Source organism: Antechinus flavipes, chromosome 4 (genome assembly GCF_016432865.1).
Source record: "Antechinus flavipes isolate AdamAnt ecotype Samford, QLD, Australia chromosome 4, AdamAnt_v2, whole genome shotgun sequence".
In the NCBI taxonomy this organism is placed as follows: Eukaryota; Metazoa; Chordata; class Mammalia; order Dasyuromorphia; family Dasyuridae; genus Antechinus; species Antechinus flavipes.
Genome location: NC_067401.1, coordinates 77324567 through 77350615, shown reverse-complemented (window position 1 = coordinate 77350615; position 26049 = coordinate 77324567). Strand labels below are relative to the sequence as shown.

Here is a 26049-nt window from a genome sequence, read left to right as displayed (position 1 = left end):
ATCAATGACCATTGTAATCTAGTGTTTGATAAACTCAAAGACTCTAGCTTCTGAGATAAGAACTCACTATTTGACAAAAATTGCTGGGAAAATTGGAAAATAGAATGGCAGAAACTAGGTATTGACCAATACCCAACACCTTATAGCAAGATAAAGTAGAAATGGGTTCAAGATTTAGACATAATGGGAGATATTATAAACAAATTAGGAGAACAAAGGATAGTTTACCTCTCAGATCTATGGAAAAAGAAGGAATTTATGGCCAAGGAAAAACTAGAGAAAATTATGAAATGCAAAATATATAATTTTGATTATGTTAAATTTAAAAGTTTTTGTACAAACAAAACCAATGCAGCTAAGATTAGATTGGAAGTAGAAAACTGGGGGGAAATTTTACATCCAGTGTTTTTGATAAAGGCCTCATTTCTAAAATATATTGGGAATTGATTCAAATTTATAAGAATACAAGCCATTCTCCAATTGATAAATGGTCTAAGGATATGAACAGACAATTTTCAGATGAAGAAATTAAGACCATTTCTAGTCATACGAAAAAAATGCTCTAAATAATTTTTGATTAGAGAAATGCAAATTAAGACAACTCTGAGATATCATTTTATACCTCTCAAATTGGCTAAGATGACAGGAAAAAACAAGAATAAATGTTGAAGGGAATGTAGGAAAACTAGGATACTAAAACATAATTGGTGGAATTGTTAACTGATGCAGCCATTCTGGAAGCAATTTGGAAGAATACCCAAAAAACTATCAAAATGTGCATACCCTTTGCAGGGCCTTTACTGTGTCTATATCCCAAAGAGATCATAAAAAGAGGAAAAGGACCCACATGTGCAAAAATGTTTGTAGCAGCCCTTTTTATAGTGGCAAGAAACTAAAAACTGAGTGGATACCCATCAGTTAAGAAATGGCTGAATAAGTTATGATATATGAATGTCATGGAATATTATTGTTCTATATAAAAACAATTAGCAGGCTGATTTCAGAAAGGCCTGAAGGGACCTATATGAACTAATGCTAAGTAAAGTGAGTAGAACCAAGAGAACATTGTACACAGCAATGGCAAGATTATGTGACGGACTAGGCTCTTTTCAACAATGAGATGATTTAGGCCAATTCCAACAGACTTGTGATGGAGAGAGCAATTTGTATCCAGAAAGAAGCCCATGGGAACTAAATGTAGATCACAACATAGTATTTTTATTTTGTTGTTGTTGTTGTTTGTTTGTTTGCTTGTTTTTTTCTTTCTCATTTTTCTCCTTTTGATCTGATTTTTCTTGTGCAGCATGATGAATGTGGAAATACGTGTAGAAAAATTACATATTTTTAACTGATTGGTCTAGGGAAGGAAGTAGAGAAGGAGAGAGAAAAATTTGGGACACAAGGTTTTGCAAGATTGAATATCTTTGCATGTATTTTGAAAAATAGAAAGCTATAATTATGAAAAAAGAAGGAAAATGGGAGGGAAGCACAGAAGGAAGAACTATTACAGTGGAAGAAAAAATGGGAAAAAAGTAGAACATTTGAATCTTGCTCTCATCAGAATTGTTTCAAAGAAAGAATACACACACACACACACACACACACACACACACACACACACATTCCCTCTCTCATTTACTCAATTACATGTAGAAATGGAACTCATCCAATAGGGAAATTTGAAAAGAAGGGGATAAGAGAAAATGGGAAGAGGGAGGATTATAAAGGGGAGAATGGACAAAGGAAGGCAGTGGTTACAAGCAAAATAGATTTTTGAGAAGGGAAATGAAAGAGAGAGAAAGAGAGGGGGGAGATATACAGTAAATTATCATAATTGTGCATGTGAACTAACCCATAAATTAGGAAGCAGATAACAGAATGGATTAGAAACCAGAATCCAACAATATGTTGTTTACAAAAGACAACTTAAAACTATAGAAAGATACACGCCCAGTTAAATAAAGAGAAGATTCTGATATACTTCAGCTGAAGTTTTAAAAGATAGGGATTTTCATGATGTCAGACAAAGTAAAAGCAAAATAGATATAATTAAAAGAGATAATCAGAGAAATGACATTTGCTAAAAGGTGCCATAGACAATAAAGTAATATCAAAAATTTTTACAGCAAGTTCCTGTGATACAGACTTCATTTCTTAGTGTATTCTGAGTATAGAACTGAGTCAAATTTGGAAAAAATAAAAACCACTCACCAATTGATAAGTGGTCAAAAGATATGAATAGGCAGTTTTTTTTGTTTTGTTTTTTAATATTTATTTATTTTTTAATGATTACTTTATAATGACAACATTATTCCTTGCACTCGTTTCTTTTCCGATTTTTTTCCCCCTCCCTTCCTCCACCCCCTCCCCTAGATGGTAAGCAGTCCTTTATACGTTGGATATGTTGCAGTATATCCTAGATGCAATATATGTTTGCAGAAGCGAACAGTTCTCTTGTTGCATAGGGAGAATTGGATTCAGAAGGTATAAATAACCCGGGAAGAAAAAACTAAAATGCAGATAGTTCACATTTGTTTCCCAGTGTTCGTTCTTTGGGTGTAGCTGCTTATGTCCGTCATTTATCAATTGAAACTTAGTTAGGTCTCTTTGTCAAAGAAATCCACTTCCATCAAAATATGTCCTCATACAATATCGTTGTCGAAGTGTATAATGATCTCCTGGTTCTGCTCATTTCACTTAGCATCAGTTCATGTAAGTCTCGCCAGTCCTCTCTGTATTCATCCTGCTGGTCATTTCTTACAGAACAATAATATTCCATAACATTCATATACCACAATTTACCCAGCCATTCTCCAATTGATGGGCATCCATTCATTTTCCAGTTTCTAGCCACTACAAATAGGGCTGCTACAAACATTTTGGCACATACAGGTCCTTTCCCTTCTTTAGTATTTCTTTGGGATATAAGCCCAATAGAAACACTGCTGGATCAAAGGGTATGCACAATTTGATAATTTTTTGGGCATAATTCCAGATTGTTCTCCAGAATGGTTGGATTCGTTCACAACTCCACCAACAATGCATTAGTGTCCCAGTTTTCCCACATCCCCTCCAACATTCATCATTATTTTTTCCTGTCATCTTAGCCAATCTGACAGGTGTGTAGTGGTATCTCAGAGTTGTCTTAATTTGCATTTCTCTGATCAATAATGATTTGGAACACTCTTTCATATGAGTGGTAATAGTTTCAATTTCATCCTCTGAAAATTGTCTGTTCATATCCTTTGACCATTTTTCAATTGGAGAATGGCTTGATTTCTTATAAATTTGAGTCAGTTCTCTATATATTTTGGAAATGAGGCCTTTATCAGAACCTTTAACTGTGAAGATGTTTTCCAGTTTGTTGCTTCCCTTCTAATCTTGTTTGCATTAGTTTTGTTTGTACAAAGGCTTTTTAATTTGATGTAATCAAAATTTTCTATTTTGTGATCAGTAATGGTCTCTAGTTCATCTTTGGTCACAAATTTCTTTCTCCTTCACAAGTCTGAGAGATAAACTATTCTATGTTCCTCTAATTTATTTATAATCTCATTCTTTATGCCTAGGTCATGGACCCATTTTGATCTTATCTTGGTATATGGTGTTAGGTGTGGGTCCATGGAATAGGCAGTTTTTGAAGAAGAAATGAAAGTATATTATCATATGAAAAAAATGCTCTAAATCTTTATCAAGACATGCAAATTAAAACAATTCTGAGGAACCATCCCACACCTATCAGAAATAACAAATATTGGAGGAGTTGCAGGAAAAATAGATACACTAAAAGAACTGTTGATGAAGTTTCAAACTGGTCCAATTATTTTAGAAAACAATTTGGAACTGTGCCCAATGGGCTACAAAATCAAGCATACCCTTTGCTGCAGTAATACTGCTACTAGGACAATATCCCAGAGAGATCAGAGAAAAAGGAAAAGGACATATATGTGAAAAATATTTATAGTGATTCTTTTTGTAGTGTCAAAGAATTGGAAATTGAAATGATGGTTATCAATTGACAAATGGACAAATAAATTGTAGCATATTACATACTAATTGTAATTGGAGTAGGGGGTTCAGAAAAACATGGTGTATGTAAACTGATATAAACTGAAGTAAAGGCAATTGGGAGATGATTGTACATAAGTTACAGAAATGTTGCAACAGTCATTAACTGTGGAAAATTTGACTACTCTGATGAGTACAATGATGATGAAAAAATTCCATCCAATTCCAGAGAGACAACTGATGAACTATTACAAACTTTATTTTTCTTACTTTTTTTGAAATAAGAATAATATGGACATGGGTTTTGCATGATTTCACATGTATAATTGATATATCTTGCTTTCTCAGTCAGAGGGTAAGAGGGTGCGAGGGAGGGAAAGAATTGGAACTCAAAATTTAAAGAAAAGAATGTTGAAGAAAATAAAAATGTCTTAAATGAAGGAGATATGTTTTTCTAGACCCAAGGATAGGAATTGGCACAATAGATGGAAGTTGCAAAGAGGCGAATTTAGGACTGATTTCAGGGGAAAAAAATTCCTAATATTTAGCTTTGTCTGAAGGTTTCAAGGTCAGCCCAGCCAAATAGTGTTTCCCAGCCCTACTAGCAATGGAGATCTTCAAGCAAAAGCAGGATTACCACATGCCATAAAGTGAATTTGTTATTAAGTTGGATCACAGAGTTGCTGAGATCCCTTTCAAATAAAATTTTGTGAAACATTTTGTTAAGTATACACTTAGTGTAATGAAAATGCACGATGCATTTAAGTTTCTTAACTTAGGCGATTAAGCTTTTCACCCAGCATGGCATCAGGAAGACCTGAGTTCAGATTCAGTGTATGATCCTTAGCAATCACTTAAGTTCTTTTTTCCCTTCATTTCTGTTTCATCTTCTGTAAAGTGGGGATGATAATAGCACCCACCTTCCAGGTTTGGTATGAAGACCAAATGAGATAATTGTAAAGTGCCTGATACATAATAAGGCAATATAAATGGTAGCTATTATTATTAGATGCTGGGAATACAAAACCAAACCAACCAAAACAGTCTTTATGCTCAAGAAGTTATTTATAGTTTACTAAAAAGAAAAGTCTATTGAACAAATATTCTTAAGTGCTTCAGACCCAAGACATAGTGCTGGGTCTTACAAACAAGCTCCATGAGAGCAAAGGCTGTTTGATCCTTTTCTTTAGGACTAGTACAAAAGTTAGCATTTAATAAATGCTTGTTAATTGTGATGGAAAACTATAAAGTAATAAGAAATGTTACAGGGAGTTTTTTTAACTATGATTGCCCCCCAGGTTTCCTTCCAAGTTTTTATAGAGACAGGGATTAGACAAAATGAAGCAGTTGATATAAGCAGGATTTGAGTTTTTGTGTTGTGTATCTGGTAGCTAACATTTCCCACAAGAGTTTCAGCTACCTCTTTTATCCCCTGGCCTCTTAAGTCCAAGGTAAAGAGATAAGATTGTCTCCTGCCCTCAATATGGAAAGGGGCTGGAATGGGAGGGGAGAGTAGTGAGGAATAGAGAGGGAAGGAAATCTATGACTTTGTTTGGAATAGAGGGGCCAGGTAAGTAGGTAGCAAGCTAGCTCATCCCTCCCTCTTATAAAGCTCTTGGAAATCCTGTGGAAACAATTTGTCACTTAATCAAGTTGCCTTAAAAGTCAAGTCCTCAAAGAGAACTATGGAGATTGAATGTAAATCAACATATGCTATGTTCATTTTTTTTTCTTCTGTTTTCTTTTTCTCTTGTGGTTTTTCCCTTTTGTTACGAATTTTCTCTCCCAACATGATTCATAAAGAAATATGTATTTATAAAACAATTAATGTACATGTATAATCAGAAAAAATAAAGAAAATAATAAAAAAGAAATAAATTAAGGAGGTGACTAAAATTCTGGAAATAAAATTATGGGGGAAAAAAGTCAAATTCTCTCTGGCAGGTAGATGGCACAATGGATAGAACACAGCCTTGGAGTCAGAAGGATCTGAGTTCAAATTTGACCTCAAACACTTTCAAGTTATGTGAGCCTAGGCAAAAATCCTTGTTTGCCTCAGTTTTCTCATGAAATAGCACCTGCCTCCTAGGGTTATTATGAAGTTAAAATAAGACATTTAAAAAGTACTTCATACCTATAGTAAGCTGTAATGGGCTGAGGCTTGAGTTGATGCACTGAGGTCCCAAGCACATGAGGCTAAATAGTAATTGGACCATACTCTATTAATATATAAGCTTGGAGAAAGAATGGCCCCCACCCACTCTTTGTGCAAGTCCTGATGTGTTGTATAGGAAATGACGATTTTGGTGGGTGGAGGCAGGGGAGTGGAAAAGGAAGGGGAGGAGATGGCTCAGTGGGTAGAGCACCAGCCCTGAAGTCAGGAGGACCTGAGTTCAAATCCAGCCTCAGACACTTAACAATTCCTGGTTGTGTGATCATGAGCAAGTCACTTAACCCCAACTGCCTCAGCAAAAAGCAAAAAGAAGAAGAGAAACAAACAGAAAAAAGAGAGAGAGAGAGAGAGATCTGAGCTCTCCTTTCCCCTTACTTTTCCACTCCCCTGCCTCCACCCACCAAAATCTTCATTTCCTATACAACACATCAGGACTTGCACAAAGAGTGGGTGGGGGCCATTCTTTCTCCAAGCTTATATATTAATAGAGTATAGTCCAATTACTATTTAGCCTCATGTGCTTGGGACCTCAGTGCATCAACTCAAGCCTCAGCCCATTACAGTAAGCACCACAGAAATGTTAGTTATTATTTTTTTTTCTAGATTGACTTTTTTTGGTGGTAATATCAATCCCTCCATTCATTTGGAATCATCCTCTTTTTTAGATACATTGATTCTTTCAGCACTTTAAAATTATTTTACCTTCACAATGGACCTCCTCTTTGTATAATTAAACTAGTCCAGCTTTTTGATACATCTTTGTTTTCTTTGGTTGCATTTCTATTTCTTCATGCTACTCATTAGAAACTATGATGTTAGAATACAAATACAGTTTGATTGTCAGAATAACTATGACAGGTTTTGGCTTTGTCCTCCAGCTGCATATTTAAGTATTTGTATGGTAATATAAAATATTAATAAATAAAACATATAAAATGAGAAATATTAAATATCTATATAGGTTTTTAAAAAATCAAGTCTTTGGCAGGTAAATAAGTTGAGGTCTTTGTCAAGCTTTAGGCTATGGTCCTGAGTAAGAAACTCAACTGGTATGTCATTACACTGGATTTTAAGGGGTGGGATGGGAGGGATAGGAGGTGAGGGGGGCAAAAGAAGGTTAGGGGTAGGGGCAAAAAGCACTCCTCTCTTTCTCTCTTTCTCTCTCTTTCTCTCTCTCTCTCTCTCTCCTCTCTCTCTCTCTCTCTCTCTCTCTCACCCTTCCCAGACTCCCAAACCTTTCCCCTTGCTAAACCAATTTTCCTCCAACTGATCTTAGCCACTACGATCAGCAATGACTTGTAGATTTTACATTTGCTCTTGATGTGGGTTTTAATTCTGAAAGCCATTTCCTCAATTTTCAACATAAAACAATTTCAACTTGTTGAAATCTCACACCAATCTGGTGAGTTTCTATAGGCTATTAAGAATATTCTAGCTTCTGAATCCATGAAAAAGGGAAATAAAGAAAAAAAAAAAAAAAACAGAAAGCAAAAGTCCAGATGTCTCTAGAATTCTGCAGGATCATTTCCAAGTGTCAATTTTGCTGTTCCCTCTCAAAAGCTTGGGAGTTATATGTACATTAGAAACTTCATACTTTCTGTTCAAAGGCAACAACTCTCTTAATCCATCTGATCATCCCTTACCCTCAAACAAGGGCTTTTTCTATTTGACTCTCATTACCTGACCTAGTCCTGAAGCTTAAAGCACAAGGACCTTCCAGTCTTTTGGCCCTATTTCCTCCACAACTAGGTAACATACAAGGTGATGGACAGAGTGCCTGACCTGGACTCTGCAAGACTCATCTTTCTGAGTTGGAATCTGCTATCAGACACTTACTAGCTAGCTGTGCTAGCTATAATTTGCCACTGTTGGCCTTGGTTCATGAGCTGGAGAAGGAAATGGCAAACCCTTTCAGTGTCTTTGCCAAGAAAATCCTGAATGGGAACTGACGACCACTAATTTCATACTCTATTCTTCCCCTACTCCAACTTGTTTTATATACACACACACACACACACACACATATATATATACATACACATAATATACATGTAATATGTATATTTATATATGAAATATATTTATGTATGTAAATTTATATACACACATATACATATATTACATATGTGTATTTATATATGTGTATGCATATATACAAACATACACACCCTAACACACACACACACACACACACACACACACACACACACACCGTAACTTTCTTCTTTATCTTAGTCCTTCTGGATTCATTGTCAGAGCTCAGCGTCCCCTCAAGCTTCCCTCCTCTTGACCAGCAACTTCAGTTCTACCAGTTCATCAAGGCAAGAGCAGAGACTTTGGGACCCATCGTCCGGATAAGTACCCTCCCTCCTTTCCCCCCTCCCCCAATTCTTGGAACTTGAGACCGGACTGATGGATATAGCTTCAGAGGTGCAAGGGTCAGAGAGAGTCCTGAGGGTGGCGACTGGAAGCGGAAGAGTTTCCTCCGAGTGGCGAAATGGAAAGGAGAGAAGATTGTTGGCTCGGGGCCCGGGGAGGAGAGGATCTTGGAGAGACTGAGGAGGAAGTACTACGAATAGGTGAGTTGAGGAGCTGGAGGGGGAGGGTGGAGGTTGAACTGCTGTCTGAGAACTGCCAAGTTATGAACTAAAGAACTTATCCCCACCTCGGGGTGAAAGGGGCGGCACGAAACTGAATAGATTCTTTGGAGCCGTGGGAAAAGAAACTGAAGGGAACCATCCCTCCCGAAGGAATCTGGAACTGAGGGCTAGGCACGCGAAGGTCAAGATTGCGGGCCTGGGAGAAAATGACAAGCCCTCGGGGCTCTGTGGACCTAGTCTGGGAAGAAAAGGAGACCGAAGGCTGGAGGTGAGCAGCCCTGGCAGACGCTATTTTCCATTTTAACGGCTACACAACACACACGTCTGTCTCTCTGTCTCTGTCTCTGTCTCTCTGTCTCTGTCTCTGTCTCTGTCTCTCTCTGTCTCTGTCTCTCTCTCTGTCTCTCTGTCTCTCTCTGTGTCTCTCTGTCTCTCTCTGTCTGTCTCTCTGTCTCTCTCTGTCTCTCTGTCTCTCTCTCTCTCTGTCTCTCTCTCTCTCTCTCACACACACACACACACACACACACACACACTCACAGAGGAACCCCCAAAGTAATTTCTTGTAGGTAAAAGAAAATTAGAAGGCTGTTTCTAGTGCACGGGGAGGGACGAAGTACGGGAAGACCTATTGAAAAAGAAATCGCCTGTCTAGGGAGTGGGGGTGAGGAAGATAGCGAACAGGAGAGACTAAGACCTAGAGGAAGAGGAAGAGGAAGAACTGTTGTTACTATTTAGCATTTGCACAGAGCAGTTAACTTTTCCCTCACACACTTTCACACTAAATCATTATTCTTCCTAATTAGCCTGCACAGGCTAGTTGGAGACTTGTAACCTTGTAACCCCTTTGGGATTGAAAGCTGTCCCACCTCAGCCCCTCACGTTCTGTCAGGAAACTAGGTGTGCAACTAGAAATAGTATAAAGTAATCAAGAGAGGAGAAAGGGGGCATAATTTTGGGGGGAAATCTCAAACTTTGAATGACACAGATATGATTACAAATCATAATTATATTTACATGAAAATTTGTGATCTACAAAGCTGCATTCTTTACAACAACCCACTGAGGAAGACGCTCCAAATATTAGTCAAAAGTCACCAAATGTTTATTCAATGCCTACTATGTTCCTGACACTGGAGATATAAAGAAAAGTGCCCCCTTACACACACATATACAAAGTCCTTGATCTCATGGAGTTTGTAGTTTAAGGCAAATAATTATGTAGAAGCAATCTATCTAAATGCAGAACTAGTTGAGATATTCAACAGGAGGAAGGCACTAGAATTAAGATGGTCTAAAGAGATATCTTGCAGAAGGTGGCATTTTAGTGGGAACTTCCAGGAATTTGGAAGGTAGAGATGAGAAGGGAGAGCACTGGAGATATTGGAGAGTAGCAAGAAAATGCTGAGTTTAGAAATGAAATGTGGTGTTTGAGGAATAGCAAGGAGGTCTTTCTATCACTGGATCTCAGAATATGGCAAGATATAAAATGAAAGAAGACTGGAAAGATAAGATGGTACTAGACTCTGAAGGGATTTGAATGCCAAGAAAATTTTATATTTGATTCTGGAGGTGGTAGAGAATCAATGGAGTTAACAAAGTAGGAGATCATCAAGGTTGAACCTGTGTTTTAGGAAGATCATTTTCACAACTAAGTGGAGGATGGAGATGGGAAAGACTTCTGGCAGAGAGACCTGGATTATTTAAGTAATCCAAGAATGGAGTGATAAGGCCTGAACCAGGATGGTAACAATATCAGAGGAGAGAAAGAGAAATATATGAGATGTTGCAAAGATAAAATTGGCAAATGCTGGCCACAGATTGAATGATATGGCTTGGGGGAAGAGATAATTAAGTCAAACATGGTACTTATTGTTATCTCTATTCTGATCCTCCCATCTGCTGACTGGGACAATTAGGTAGCACAGTGGATAGAGCATTGGAGTCTGGAAGACTTGAATTAAAATGTAGCTTCAGACACTTACTAGTCATTTAACCCTGTTTGCCTCAGTTTCCTTATCTATAAAATGAACTGGAGAAAGAAATGACAAACCACTTCAATATCTGCCAAGAAAACACCAAATGAGAGGTCACAGAGAATCAAATATGTCTGTACAATTCCTATTCCCTTGTATTTCATATTTCTAATACTATGAGGGATTTGAGTCTTTGGAAAAAAACTGAATCCCCACTTTGTTGATAAAATAACTGCTGTTTAGGAAACTTAAATGATTTCCCGAATGTTATATAACTGACCTCATAAGGGGCAATGTAAAATAGTTGAAGGAGTGCCACGTTTGACATTACACAACTCAGATTTGAATTCCAGCCCTGCCCTTTAATGTATGACCTTGGGGGAGATATTTCACCTCTCTGGAGAAAAAGTGCTCTATCTGAAATCATAGAACCTGGATTTGAATACTATTTTCATACTATGCATTGTCCATTATGCTTCTTACAGACGTGTGATCCTGGGCAAGTCCCTTCTCTTCTGATGATCTCTAAAAACTGTAGATAATCTGCTACTGTTCTTTTCAGTAGGGGATCTTATATTCCTTAACCCCATGTTCCAAATGTAAACTCACTATAATATTTAACTTAGTTCTCTAGTAAATACTGTTGATTCTTAAGGTTCATGATATTGATTCCAGTCCAAGTAGGACAGATGGAAAATCCAAAGATTCAGGAGTCTTGAATGACTTTTTCTATAGTAGTTACCATGAGGACCTCTTAATTTTTGGGGGGAATCACCCAATAAACATTTCTTAAGTGACTACTGTGTGCCAGGCACTGCACTAATTTCTAGGGGTACAAAGAAATACAAAAAACAGTCCCTTCTCTCAGGGAGCTCACAGACTAATTAGGGTAGCTGCTATAAGGACCTCTATTAAGGATGGATTATTTGATACACACCTTGCAGGTATCCATGTCCCCAGGAATCTGATCTATAGACACTTAGATAGATTGGATGTCTCTTCCTAGAACATTGGTCATATCCTTAATGAGTGTCTGCAGCATGTTTGCCCACCACTGTACACCACCAATCATAGTCACCTGTTGCTGAATGAGGTTGTAATCAATAAGATTAATGTCACTCCTGGGGCCCCTGGGTACATGTAAATGTTTTCTCTTGTTCATTTGGTGGAAAAGGATGTTAATGATTACAAGCTGATGCTGGACATAGTCATAAATGACAGGAAACTACTCTGGTTAATGAGCAAGTCTTCATCTATTTTTCTCCATCTATTCTTTCATCTGCTCATTAGATGCAGACATGGTTGTGATGAATCTGTCCGGATCTTTAGACTCTTTCTCTTTTCTTCACTTTCATGGTGGATGCCCATGTGGTGATGACAGTGGGATAGTACTTCCCTCTGAGCAGTAAACAGAAACATCTGTCAAATGTCTCTAAGCAAGTTTGGGAACAGTTTAGAGAGCGGTTACCCAGTTGCAAAACATGGAGAAGAGGAAGCCTCTCTAAGATGGAGGTACTCAAGTTTAGCCTTGAAGGAAGCAGACAATTTTATGACACAGAAGTGAGGAAGAAATATATTCTAGGCATTCAGCACTATTGTTTAGGTAGAAAATGTCCAATTTGGCTATGATCTAGATAGTATAAATTAAGGACAGCAATATCTGGGAAAATAGCCTTTGAACATCTTTAAATGTCAATCAAAAGAATTTATATTTTATCACAGATATAATAGGGAAGTTTCTTGAGTAAAGGTATGAAATGGTCAATCTTATGCTTTAAGAAAATGATTTTGGCAATTATGTCAAAGATGGATTATTCTACCTTTCATGCAGCAGTGTCTCTACTAGGTCTGTATCCCAAAGAAATCATAAAAGAGGGAAAAAAGGACCCATGTGTGCAAAAATGTTTGTAGCAGCCCTTTTTGTAGTGGCAAGGAACTGGAAATTGAGTAGATGCCTCTCAGTTGGGGAGTAGATGAATAAGTTATGGCATATGAACGAAATAGAATATTATTGTTCTGTAAGAAATGAACAGCTCTTCAACGATGAGATGATTCAAACCAGCTCCAATTGTTCAGTAATGAAGAGAATTAGTTACACCCAGAGAGAGAACCATGGGAAATGAGTGTGGACCACAACATAGCATTTCCACTCTTTCTGTTATTGTTTGCTTGCATTTTTGTTTTCCTTCTCAGGATTTTTTACTTTTTTTCTAGATCCATTTTTTTTTTTTTTTGGTGCAGAGTATAATTACGTATACATGTATAGTATTTAACATATACTTTAACATATTTAATATGTATTGAACTACCTGCCATTTAGGGGAGGGAGTGGGAGGAAGGAGGAAAGAAGTTGGAACAGAAAGTTTTGCAAGGGTCAATATAGAAAAATTACCTATGCATATGTTTTTTAAATAAAAAGCTATAATAATAATAATAAAGAAATTATGAGCAGATTGATTACAAAAAGGTCTGGAAAGACTTGCATGCTGAGTGAAGTAAGCAGAAGCAAGAGAACATTGTAAATAGTAGCAAGATTATGTGATGATCAGTTATGATGGAGTTGGCTTTTTTCAACAATGAAGTGATTCAAGGCAATTCCAATAGACTTGTAATGGAAAATGCCATCCACATCCAGAGAGAGAACTACAGAGACTGAATGTGGATCAAAACATAGTATTTTCACCTTTTTTGGTTGTTCATTTGCTTGGTTTTCTCCTATTTTGTGTTTTTTTTCCCTTTATCAGATTTTTCTTGCACAGTGTGATAAGTGTGGAAACATATAGAAGAATTGCACATGTTTAACTTATATCAAATTGCTTGCTGTCTTTGGAAGGAGGGAAGGGAGAAGAAAGGGAAAAAAATTTGGAATACAAGGTTTTGCAAAGGTTAAGGTTGTAACTATCTTTGCATACATTTGGAAAAATAAAATATAATTTTTTTTAAAGATGGGTTATTCTATCCTACTCCATCTTACATGGAGTATGTACATACTCTTATATGTACATACTTCTTGGTTTTCTCTTGTGTTGATACTGGTTTCTTTGCAGCTGTTAGAATCTCTCCACTGTTGGCAAGCTCAAGATTAAAGAACGTGGTAGTTCTGTTTGCACTTTTGGTATAGGTTTCTATGTCCAACTTGCTAAAGACCTACTTTGACTGCATTCCCTCCACTACTGACAACTTCATAAACCTAAAAGGAATTCAATTCATTGGCTAATCAGCTGGGAGCTGATCTTATTGGTCCATGCCAGAAATAGTTCTAGTCAACTCTCATGATGATTAGTGGTGCTTTAATTGCTCAGGCAGTAAAAATGGAAGCATGGGAATAAATCTCCTGTCCTCTGAGGATAAAACTGTCACATAAGGGAAGCATTTTAAACTTTTAGAGACAAAAGGTGTAATTTTTTTTTTTGTAATTTTTGTAATTTTTTGTAATCCTCTGTAATCACAAGAATCATCCACATCCCATGATTGCATTCTTTACCAGGGATAAATTTTCTAGAGGGAAGAATGGTTGATAGCTGGATGTTTTACTCTCCATGAACCCTATCTGTTTTTCTGTAAAGAAGTCCCTCCCAGTTCTAAGATTCTATGGTGGTAATTACTGTACACTGCCAGGCAAATTAACCCTAAAACCATAAGGCATAGAACTGAAAGAACCTTGGAAATCCTCCAATCCAATACCCTTATTTTACTGATAAGAAAATGGAGGATCACAATGGGAAAAAAAAAAAAAGATTTGGTGTATACAGATTTGGAATCAGAGGATTATGGTTCTGCCACTTGCCATCTATGAATCCCAGAAAATCAAGTCAGCTCTCTGGGTTTTAGTTTCCTTATCCATAAAAATGAGGAATTGGACAAGTTACTGTCTGAATTTCCTTTCACCTTGAAAGCAACTTGAGTCCAAGGTCACATAGCTAAGTTAGTGGATTTTAGGCAATGGTTTTTCCATGATCTCTTATGCTTGGTAGTCATCCCATGGGGAAAAAGATGATGAAGACAATTCCTCACCATCCCCCTAGTCTTGGGCATGTAAAGTAGCTAACTAGGCACACAAAATAGTAGTACTTGCTGTGCCTTCTGCAGGGATTTAGTCCCAGTGAACAGAACAGTAGGCTATCCATTTCCAGAAGACTTTTTGTTTGGGGCAGCTTTACTTCTCCATCTATCCTTTTCCTGTTTTTTTTCCTCCCTACACATTCACTTGAGCCTGATCACCACTAATGAAATCACTTTTCAATTTTCCGTCAGCTCCAGTTAAGTTCATTACAGTTAAATCCTTTTCTGAAATCTCATCACTCAGATAGCAGCAGCTCCAGGTCCCTCTAATGGCCCCTCTTCCCTCCCTGGCCTCTTGTCAGCCTCACCACTCACTTCTCAGGCTGCCAGGGTAATCCCAATCAGCAACAGATCAGATTAGATTTTATTGTCTGAGCTCTTAGTTGACAGCTCTGCCTTGCCCAGCATTGTCCATAAATTTCTTTCCTAGGCAGTTCTCAAGTGTTTTTTAAATCTTCACATTCTCATTCCCATCACAACTTAATAGATTTCCTTCATAATTCTCCCATTCCCCCCACAAAAACTTCTTTTTCTCTCATTTACATCACAATCCAAATGGCTTGGGCTGCACTTAGCCGATTGTGTCATTACTTACAGGGGATGCAGCACTGTATCTTTCATGCACTATCATCTTCCTTGACCTTGCAGCATCCAATCTTCCCTAGCAATTTACTTTCCCCATCAACAGGCTAGATTTAGCTGAGGTGTATTCAGGGAGGTCATCAAAGCTGTATTGACCTCAAAGAGAACAAATGTTAATATTCTAATCTAGAATATTGACACTCTCCAACCTTTGCTCTGAGAATCCCAGGCAGAGCTGTCACTCAGCAGTGTTTGGCTTCTCAGTGAGTCACCTTTTTTCCTCCAAGGGCCTAAAATATAATCAATATAGCTAATTGTTAACTATTGCTAATAATGCAGTTTGAGCTGTTCCCTTATAATTAGAACCTTAAGAACTCCTTATGTGCTACACATATTTATAGTTAGTATACCAATGGGAAGATCTCTGAGATAAATACATTGTATTTTGCCTTTTTTTTTTCCCTCTAAAAAAAGACAATGTTTCACAGATTTTTCTTTTAAACTCTGGAAACCAGGCCTAAAGAAAGAGAATGGAATGGCATAAATCTGAAGTGGTTAATTAATTTCCCTTTCTCCTTGAAAAAGAAAAAAATTAAAACCCATTCTACACAAGATTACTATGTATTTAAAGACCACGTCTACTGCATTTTTTCCTTTATTATTTTTTTGGGCATTCTAAATGGTAAACATCTAATAGGATTTCTAGGTATCTTTGGATATTCTTATTGGGGAGGTTACTATGAGAGCAACTGGCTTTTGTAAAACCCCTTCTGGAGGAGCCTCTTTGAATGAAAGGAATGATGATGGCAATCTCATTTAAGGAAAGTAATTTTAAGATATGTGAAACACTTTTTTGTTTAGTAATTTTCAGTTGTGTCTCATTGGGGATTTTCCTGACAAAGATACTGTTTGCCATTTCCTTCTCCAGCTCATTTTACAGATGAGGAAACTGAGGCAAACAGGAATAAGTGACTTGCCCAGAGTCATAACTAGTAAGTATCTGAAACCTGATGTGATCTCAGGAAGAAGAGTCTTCTCCCTACACTACCTAGATATATCTTATTTGCTTTTTACAAGGGCCCTTTGAAGTAGCTCCTATTGATACCTCCATTTTTCAGATGAGGACATTAAAGTGAGATAGGAATTACTGTTCTCAGAGGATCATAAATTAATAAAACTGAAGTGACCTGTTTAGAGATAACCTACCAGTCATCTCAGTTTACAAATGAGATACTGCTAAATATCTGAGGTGGGATTGAATTGAAATCTTTCTCATTCCAAGTCTATCACTTTGTCCATTGCACCATTCTTTCTCTGTTTTGGCTCTTCCTGGTTTAGGTATCAGTGCCATATTTGTGTCATAGAAGGAATTTGGCAGTATTCCTTCTTCACCTGTTTTTCCAAATAGTTTGGAAGTTAACTGTTCTTTAAATGTTTAGTGGAGTTCACTTGTGAATCCAACTGGCCCTGGAGATTTTTTCTTAGGGAGTTCATTAATGACTTGTTCAATTTCTTTTTCTAAAATGGGACTATTTAAGTAATTTATTTCCTCTTTGTTAAAGTGGGCAATTTATATTTTTGTAAATATTTATCAATTTCAGTTAGATTGTCAGACATGCTGCTAATTATTGATTTAATTTCTTTTTCATTGGTGGTAAGTTCATCCTTTTCATTTTTGATGCTGGTGATTTGGTTTTTTTCTTTCCTTTTTCTCTGATCATATTAGCCAAAGGTTTATCTACTTTGTTGTTTTTTTCATAAAACCAACTCTTAGTTTTATTTATTAGTTCAATAGTTTTCTTAGTTTCTATTTCATTAATCTTTCCTTTGAGTTTCAGAATTTTTAATTTGGTATTTAATTGGGTTTTTAATTTGTTCTTTTCCTAGCTTTTTTAGTTGCATGCCTAATACATTGATTTCCTCTTTTTTATTTTATTCATGTAGCTATTTAGAGATATACACTGCCCCATTTTAAAAAAGAAGGGAGGAAGAACTATAGTCACTAATCTCAGAGATTTTAGGCATAGGCTATGGAGGTGGTCCAGTGCCTAAGTCTTTGGGGGCTGTACCTGCATAGGTAGTAGCATCACTAAACACAGGTGTGGTGTATATCTGTACCATGCCTAACATCTCTCTTCCCTATCTCAGCCTAAACCCATTTGGTGTTTCTGTGGCTACCTCTTCCTCCAGAACCTCCAGGGAAGGGACTCTTGATTCTTCTTTTTCTTTTGCTTTCTCCGTTTTGTTTGGTGACTCTTGCCTCATGATGTTCCATAGCTGGGTGATAAATAACAACTGATAGGAGGATTGTGTTTATAACTTAGTTTGTCTTGAAAAGATCTGAATTACTGTTCTCAGAGGATCATAAATTAATAAAACTGAAGTGACCTGTTTAGAGATAACCTACCAGTCATCTCAGTTTACAAATGAGGTGCTCAAATTCTCTTGTATTCTCTAATGAATTCTAATGAAATTCTCACTCCACAACATATCTCCTATACTTCCCTTCTATTGATTCGTACAGTCAAAAAACTGAGTTGTCACCTCTTGCCTGAATTATTGCACTAACATTCTGATTGGTCTAAGCACCTTCTGCATTCCAGTAATGCATCCTACACTCAGCTGCCAAAAGGATTGTTCTAAAGAATAGGTCTGAGCATAATTCTACTTAAATTAATCTATTTATTCAGTACTGTACCAATCAGATTGCCAAGAAATTATTTAATAGAGCTAGAAAAATAACAAAATTCATCTGGAAGAACAAGAGGTCAATAATTTCAAGGTAATTAATGAAAAATGCAAAAGCTGTATTAGATCTAAAACTACATTATAAAGCAGCAGTGATCAAAACCATTTGGAACGAGCTACAAAATACTCATCAGTGGAATAGATTAGATTCACAGGACACAGTAGTCAATGACTAGAGTAACCTAATATTTGACAAACCCAAAGACTCCAGTTTCTGGGATAAGAATTCACTATTTGACAAAAATTGTTGAGAAAACTAGAAAATAGTATAGCAGAAGCTAGGCATTGACCAACATCTAATATCTTATACCAAGATAAGGTCGAGATAGATTCATGATTTAAACATACAAGATGATACTATAAACTATACTATATATATATATATATATATATATTATATATATATATATATATATACTATATACTATAAAATATATATACTATATATATACTATAAATAAATTAGGAAAACAAAGGATGGTCTACCTCTTAGATATGAAAAGGGAGACATTTATAGCCAAAGAAGAACTACAGAACATTATGAAATACAAAATGGATAATTTTGATTATATTAAATTACAAACAAAACCAATGCAGCCAAGATTAGAAGGGAAACAGAGAGCTGGGAAACTTTTTTATATCCACTGTTTCTGATAAAGGCCTCATTTCCAAAATATGTAGAGAATTAACTCAAATTTATAAGAATACAAGCCATTCCCCCAAATGACAAATGGCCAAAGAATATGAACAGACAATTTTCAGACTAAGAAATTAAAGCTATTTCTAGCCATATGAAAAAATGTTTCTAAAACACTATTAATTAGTTAAACGCAAATTAAAATAATCTCTAAGGTACCACTTCACACCTCTCAGATTGGCCAAGTTGATAGGAAAGGATAATGATAAATGTAGAAGGGGATATGGGAAAATTGGGACACCAATGCATTGTTGGTGGAGTTGTGAAATGATCCAACCATTCTGGAGAGCAATCTGGAACTATGTCCAAAAGGCTATAAAACTTTGCATACCCTTTGATCTAGCAGTGCCATTAGTGGGTCTGTATTCCAAGTAAATCATAAAGTTGAGGAAGGACCCACATGTGCAAAAATGTTTGTAGCAGTTCTTTTTGTGGTAGCAAAGAATTGGAAAAGGAATGGATGCCCATCAATTAGGGAATAGCTGAACAAGTTGTGGTACATGAAGATAATGGAATATTATTGTTCTATTTTTTTAAATGGTGAACAAGCTGATTATAGAAAGGCCTGATAAGATTTACATGAACTGATGCTGAGCAAAACAAGCAGAACCAGGAATATATTGTACATAATAACAGCAAAAAATGTTTAATGATCAACTCTGAAGGCTTGGTTTTTCTTAGTAGTTCAATGATCCAAAGCAATTCCAATAGACTTTGGACAGACAATGCCATCCTTATCCAGAAAAAGAACTAAGGAAACTGAATGTAAATCAATACATGCTATGTTCATTTCTTTTTTCTGTTTTTTTTTTTCTTTTCTCTCCCATGGTTTTCCCCTTTTGTCCTGATTTTTCTCTCTCTACGTAGTTCATAAAAGAATGTGTATTTAAAATAAATAAACTAAAAAAGGGGGCTATAGAACTGTATATACTCTTTGATCCAGCAGTGGGTCTATTGGGTCTGTATCCCAAAGAAATCATAAAAAAGTGAAAAAGAACCTATATGTGCAAAAATCTTTGTAGCAGCCCTCTTTATAGTGGCAATAAACTGGAAATCGAGTGAATACCCATCAATTGGGGAATGGCTGGAAATTATGATATATGAATGTAATGAAATATTGTTCTATAAGAAACGATCAGCAAGATGATTTCAGAAAAGCTTGGAAAGACTTACATGAACTGATTCTAAGCAAACTGAATAGAACCAAGAAAACATTGTATACAGTAACAATGAGATTATGTGATGATTAACTGTGGTGGATATGGCTCTTTTCAATAAAAAGAAGATTCAAAGCATTTGCAGTAGACTTGTGATGAAGAGAGCCATCTGCATCCAGAGAGAGAACTATGGAGACTGGATGTGGATCAAAGCATAATAATCTCACTTTTTCTTAATGGTGTTTGATTTTTTAAAAAATTTTTTCCTTTCTTGTGTTTTTTCTTTTCTCTTTTGAGCTGATTTTTTTCTTGAGCAGCGTGACAATATGGAAATATGTTTAGAAGGATTACACATATTTAACTTAGTGGATTTCTTGCTGTCTAGAGGAGGGGGGGAGGAAGGGAGGAAGAAAAATTTGGAACACAAGGTTTTGTAAGGATGAGTATTGAAAACTACTTTTGCATGTATTTGGAAAAATCAAAAGCTACTATTAAAAATATATCAAAAAAAGAAAAATCTGACCCTGTCACTCCTCTGCTCAGTGAATTGCAGTGACTATTTCTTACAGGTTGGAATATAAAATCCTCTGTTTCATTCTTAAAACTCTTTCTAGCTTCGTCCTTTCCTAGCTTTTCAGTCTTTTTACAAACTTACTCCTCTCCTCCTGGACAATTCACATTCCATCTATACACACCTATCTGCTATTCAAACATCAACATAAACCCAATCTCTTGTCTCCATACCTTTTCACTGTTTGTCCTACATTTCTGAAATGACCCTCCTCTGTCTCCTGGGTTCCCCAGCTTTCTATAAGGCTCAATTCATATCCCATATCTTGTAGCCATGCTTTTACAATCCTCTTTTAATTCCTTCTGCTTTTCAAGTTAGCCTTATTTTCTCTGTATTTATTTTGTATGTACCTAGTTATTTGCATGTTTTCTCCCCCATTAGAATGTCTGCTCCTTGACTGTATATGCAAGTTGTTTTTTGCAGGGGGAGGGTTTCTTGGGTTTGGTTTTTTTTTTTTTTTTTTTTTTGAGGAGGAGAGTTAGTCTTTGCTTGTAACCTCAGAACTTACCACATTAGCAGTATACAATGAGCTAGAGAAGGAAATTGCAAAGCACTCCAGTATTTCTGCTAAGAGTTCACAAAAAGTGAGACATGGCTGAAAAATGACAACAACAAAAAACAATTTGTTGAAAAACTGGTGTCTCCCAGAAATTCACCACTTCATTTTTAATAAGTCATTGTCTTTCCTTCTTTTTATTCCCACAATGCTCACAGATTCCTCTCCAAGTGACACCCAGACAATGATTCAGGATACCTTTCCCCTGCTCTTGTTTTCCCTTCTTGTATTATCATTGCCATAGTCCTGCACATGCCTAGATCAGACGTTGGGTAGCTAACTCTTAGATTGTCCTACTAATGATACTATTACACTCCTATATTAGAAAAGTGCAGTGAGCCTGAAAATTTGGCATTCCATTCAAGACCTCTTGTGATTCTTTTTGGTTATTTTGGTCCATCTATTATGTCTTTCTTTGTATTTCTAAAAGAGGCTCTGTTCTACCTCATTTACCATGTTATCTTAATCCCTGATTGGATTGAAGACTTTAAGCTTAAAAATGCCAAGATTGCCCACTGCAATAGTGCAATTGCACTGTAACTAGGTGTCCCGATCTGTTTCTGGCCATTGGACCCAGAAGGTTCTGGAGGAGAGAGTGATTGGCTTTGTACAGCCTTCCCTCACTTAAATCCAACTCATTAGCATGTCATTGTATCTTGTTCCCGGTATCATGGTCCTCTTTGAGAATAAGGGCAAACAGCCATCTATACTTCTTAAAATGAAATGCTTGATAAAGAAAGAAACATCCTCAGGTTATATATTCCTAAATAGCAGGGAAACTAGCAGGATATTTTTAAAACAATAGAGATTCATCCTTTATCTGGGCCAGCTTCTGGCTAATCTTCACTCCTCTTTTTTTCCTCCCCCTTTCCTATATGGTTTTTCCTTCCTTCAAATCTTAACCCTTTAGCTATCAAAACTGAAAGGATGGCAGGTGGCCTAGTTTTGGAACAAAGAGGATATTTATTTTTCCTATCTTATTTTAATTTCATTCTCAATTACATGTTAAAACATTTTTAACATTTCTGTTTTTTAATTTTGAGTTCCCAATTATCTCCCTTTCCTCTCTGCTCCTTGAGAAGACAAGCAATTTGCTATAAATTATACATGTGTAGTCATGCAAAACACATTTTCCATATTAGTCATGTTGCAAAAGAAAACACAGATCAAAAAAAGAGAAAGTTTAAAAAAAAAAAAAGCTTTAATCTGAATTTAGACTCCATTAGTTCTTTCTCTAGAGATAGATAACATTTTTCATCATAAGACCTTCAAAACTGTCTTGGATCACTGTATTGCTGAGAATAGCTAAGTCAATGGTAGTTGGTAATCATGCAGTACTGTTGTTGTATATATTGTTTGTACAACATTCTCCTGGTTCTGTTCACTTCACTTTGCTTTATTTCATATAAGTCTTCCCAAGATTTTCAGAGAGCATCATGCTCATCATTTCTTATAGCACAATAGTATTCCATTACAATTTGTCCAGTCATTCCCCAACAGATAGGCATCTTTAATTCTTTGCCACCACAAAAAGAACTGCTATAAATATTTTTGTATATGTAGGTCCTTTTCCTTTTTCTTTTATTTCTGTTATATACATCTAGTAGTAATTTTGCTTTTTAGCCCTTTGGGGGGCAAAGTTTCAAATGGAGTATAGGTTTGTCTAGTCATTATTAATAATCCTCCACCCCATCCCTTTGCTTTCAGCTGACTGACAGCTCTCAAGTAATGGCAATGGCTTCATTCTGACACTAATCTTCTGTTCATATTTTTCCCAGCTTTTGATTTGACCTTTTCATCCTACCCCTAATGAGAGGCAGGTGGAAGGTGGCAAGGAGGCAGTAGGAGAATATGGGAATGAAGAGAAGGGAAGAGAAATCATAAAGCTGAAATGTATCCTTCCTTAATAATTACTTTTGCTCCCCGCTCTGTTTTCCTGGAAGTCTCTCATTTGTATCTCCTGAGATTCTGCCTTATTAGTCCACTTATAAGAAGATGATACATAGTAGCTGTAGGGCAAAGGATGTATAAATCCAGTCAGTTTTAGTGTTGATCATATCAAAAAGTTATAACTTAGGTGAGGCGTTCAAATTTCCTAAAACAGTTTGTGCCGGAACACCTTAATTCAAATCCCAGATCACCTGATCACTGTATTTGTGTCTATGGACAATTCTTGGTTTCCTTATAGGTACAATGGGAGGGTTTTATTGGTTATGTTGTACCCTCTCTAGGTTTCTTCTATCAATTTTCACTCTCACTGGCAGGTTGGGTTTTTGGAGCACAGTTAACTACTATTCCTTTTAGAATTATAAGAGTAATTCTGAGAGATTAGATGTGGTATTCTAGTACAATAGCTCATGATCTCTGACCAGTGTGCATCAGAAATCAATTAATCAGTTATTCTCTTCAAAATATCAATTAATTTATTAACATCAATTACCAGAGACTTTTCCTGATATAAATATAATAAAAGCCTAATTTTTAAAAGTTCCCCAATTTTTACACATGCATTCCCATAAGTATATACAGAGTTCAGAGAAAAATGGGTTTGAGTTTGGAGAACACATGTGGTAAAGTATAACTCACAACACCTGGCTGAATGGAAGTGTTATCTCCCTTTGTGGAAACATTTTTCAAGTTGCCTTCAAAACTTCAAAATTTTTGAAGATATGTGTAACTTCCTTCTTAGCCCCAAGAATTGGGACCATTAAAGAGTCCTGAAGTGAACTTCTCCCTGTATACCTTAGTTCATCCTCTGTCAGAGTAGATGCATTGTTTGTTACTGGTCCAGTTTCTTAAACGATGAGATCAGTTCAGCGAAAGGGAAAGGTTATGCTCCCTTTAGGCTAATTCTATGTCCCATACCTTACACCTACAGCTAGTCCATCAAAGAAATAGCCCCCTTTGAAAAGGTAATCTGGACATGGAATATCTTCTTAGTTATAATAATTTAAGTTGATCTATGAGACATACTCCTCTTTACTGATGACTAATAGAGGTTTTTCCCTTTTGAAATTCATGATCCTATGATAATCTTGTGAGTTAAACTAAATCATGTCTTAAACTGATATATGACTCAATGTTCACTAATGAGCCAGTATCTATTAATGAGCCAATATCTATCCTTTACATACATGTTGCCCAGTAGAGTTTGGAACATAGTGAACTGGCAAAGAAGACCAAGTCAAGAAGGAGAACCAAGAGAGAAAAGTGTAATGGAACCTAGGAGAGAAAAAAAGTATATCTTGAAGGAGAGGAGGGTCAACTGTGTCAAATTCCTCGTAATTTTCAAGGAGAATGAGCCCTGAGAAGAGATCACTGAATTTGCCAATTAGGAGATTGTTGGTAACTTTCATGAGATTGGGAATGGCCTACCAAAGTCCTTTTCAACAAGATGTTTTAGATTCCAGCAGTTGTTTTTATTCAAGCACAATTTTTAAAAAATACTATTTTTAAAAGTTGTATTGATTCCTTTGTTTTTCACACCAATCATTTCTTGCTATCCTCCTCTCTTTATTAAATCCTCCCTTACACCCAAGGAAAACCAGCTAAGATTGACAAGATAATCAAGTCTGAGGCTGTATGCCATGCTTTGCTCCTGTGGTTCCACACCCCTCAAATAAGAGGAATACTGTGTATTCTATCATTTGTTCTTTCAGACCAATGTTGGTCAATACCAGTAGTCTGAGTTGGGCAGCCTTTTAGTTTCAATTTGCATAATTATAGCTATTAAGCATATTGTTCTTATGGTTCTGCTCACACTACTCTGCTTGGCTTCATATATCTTCTCAACTTTCTTTAAATGCTTTTTGTGGTGGTTGTTCAGTTATGTTCAACCCTTCATGATTCCATTTGGAGATTCCTTGGCAAAGATACTAGAGCAGTTTGTCATTTCCTTCCCCTGCTCATTATACAGATAAAGAAACTGAGGCAAACAGAATTAAGTGACTTGACGAGAGTCACACAATTAGTAAATGTCTGAGACTGGATTTGAATTCAGAGAGATGAGTCTTCCTGACTCCAGCCCTTGTGCTCTACTCACTGTGTCATCTAGTTACCCCATTCATGCTTTGCATTCATGATTGTATATGGAACAGAAATGATCCCTCGAATTCACATGCCACATGTTCAACCATTCCTTAACCAATGGTTACCTTTTTTTCCAGTCTTATGCTGCTACAAAAAGTCATGTCTGTATTTTTAAGTTCTAAGTCCTGCAAATTATGAAAGCAACTTCAGCCCATTTTCTGATTTTCCAAATCCCATTAACAGCTTTTCTTTTCTGTCCAGGAAACAACAGTTACAAATAACTTCTTAACGACACACAAGGGAAATATGGACCATCATCACCATCAAGGATATTCATCAATGCCAGGATCTGAAGGGTGTTTAATACAAGAGATATTTGCATTTTGAAATTGAAGAGATTCTCTTGGCTGCCCAATTGTTAGAATAAGGAGGTAAGTGTTTCAGATACATGTGATACTTGTAAATGTATGTATGGGTGTTTATGATTTTTCTATTGAAGGCTTGGCATTTAATGAGGGAAAGGATAAATCTGTAAATAAACATAGTATAAGAAAATACTTAAATTGATTTCTGATCCCATTTATTTGGAAGGGAACTCAAACAATGCAGATCATAACGAGGTGTGTCCATGTCATCCCATAAATTCAACATAGGGCATCCAACCAATATATTGTAGGTCTTTTTTACTTTCACTTGACATTATAGGGTTTCTGTGGAGCACTCTCATTTCTCACTCTTACCTCATGACCAGTCTGTCTTTTCTTCCCATCAGAGAGTTCCCTGGTAGCTTCTTTACTCCTATTCTTCTCTGAGATTTCTCATTGATTATATGTTGCATCCTGCTCATACCCACCACATTCCCCTCAATATTCTCTGTGTTATTCATTTTTTTGCTT

General features: G+C 36.4%; 1 protein-coding gene across 2 annotated transcripts in view; it reads left to right on the top strand.

The window, feature by feature from the left end:
- Nucleotides 1-8618: 8618 nt before the first annotated feature.
- Nucleotides 8619-26049, top strand: part of TLR5 (toll like receptor 5) — a 67952-nt gene continuing 50521 nt past the window's right edge. The window contains exons 1-2 of one of the 2 annotated variants that reach the window (XM_051993367.1): nt 8619-8757; nt 25415-25584. The gene's annotated coding sequence lies outside the window, so the exon portion shown is untranslated. The other variant, XM_051993366.1, reaches the window with a different exon arrangement.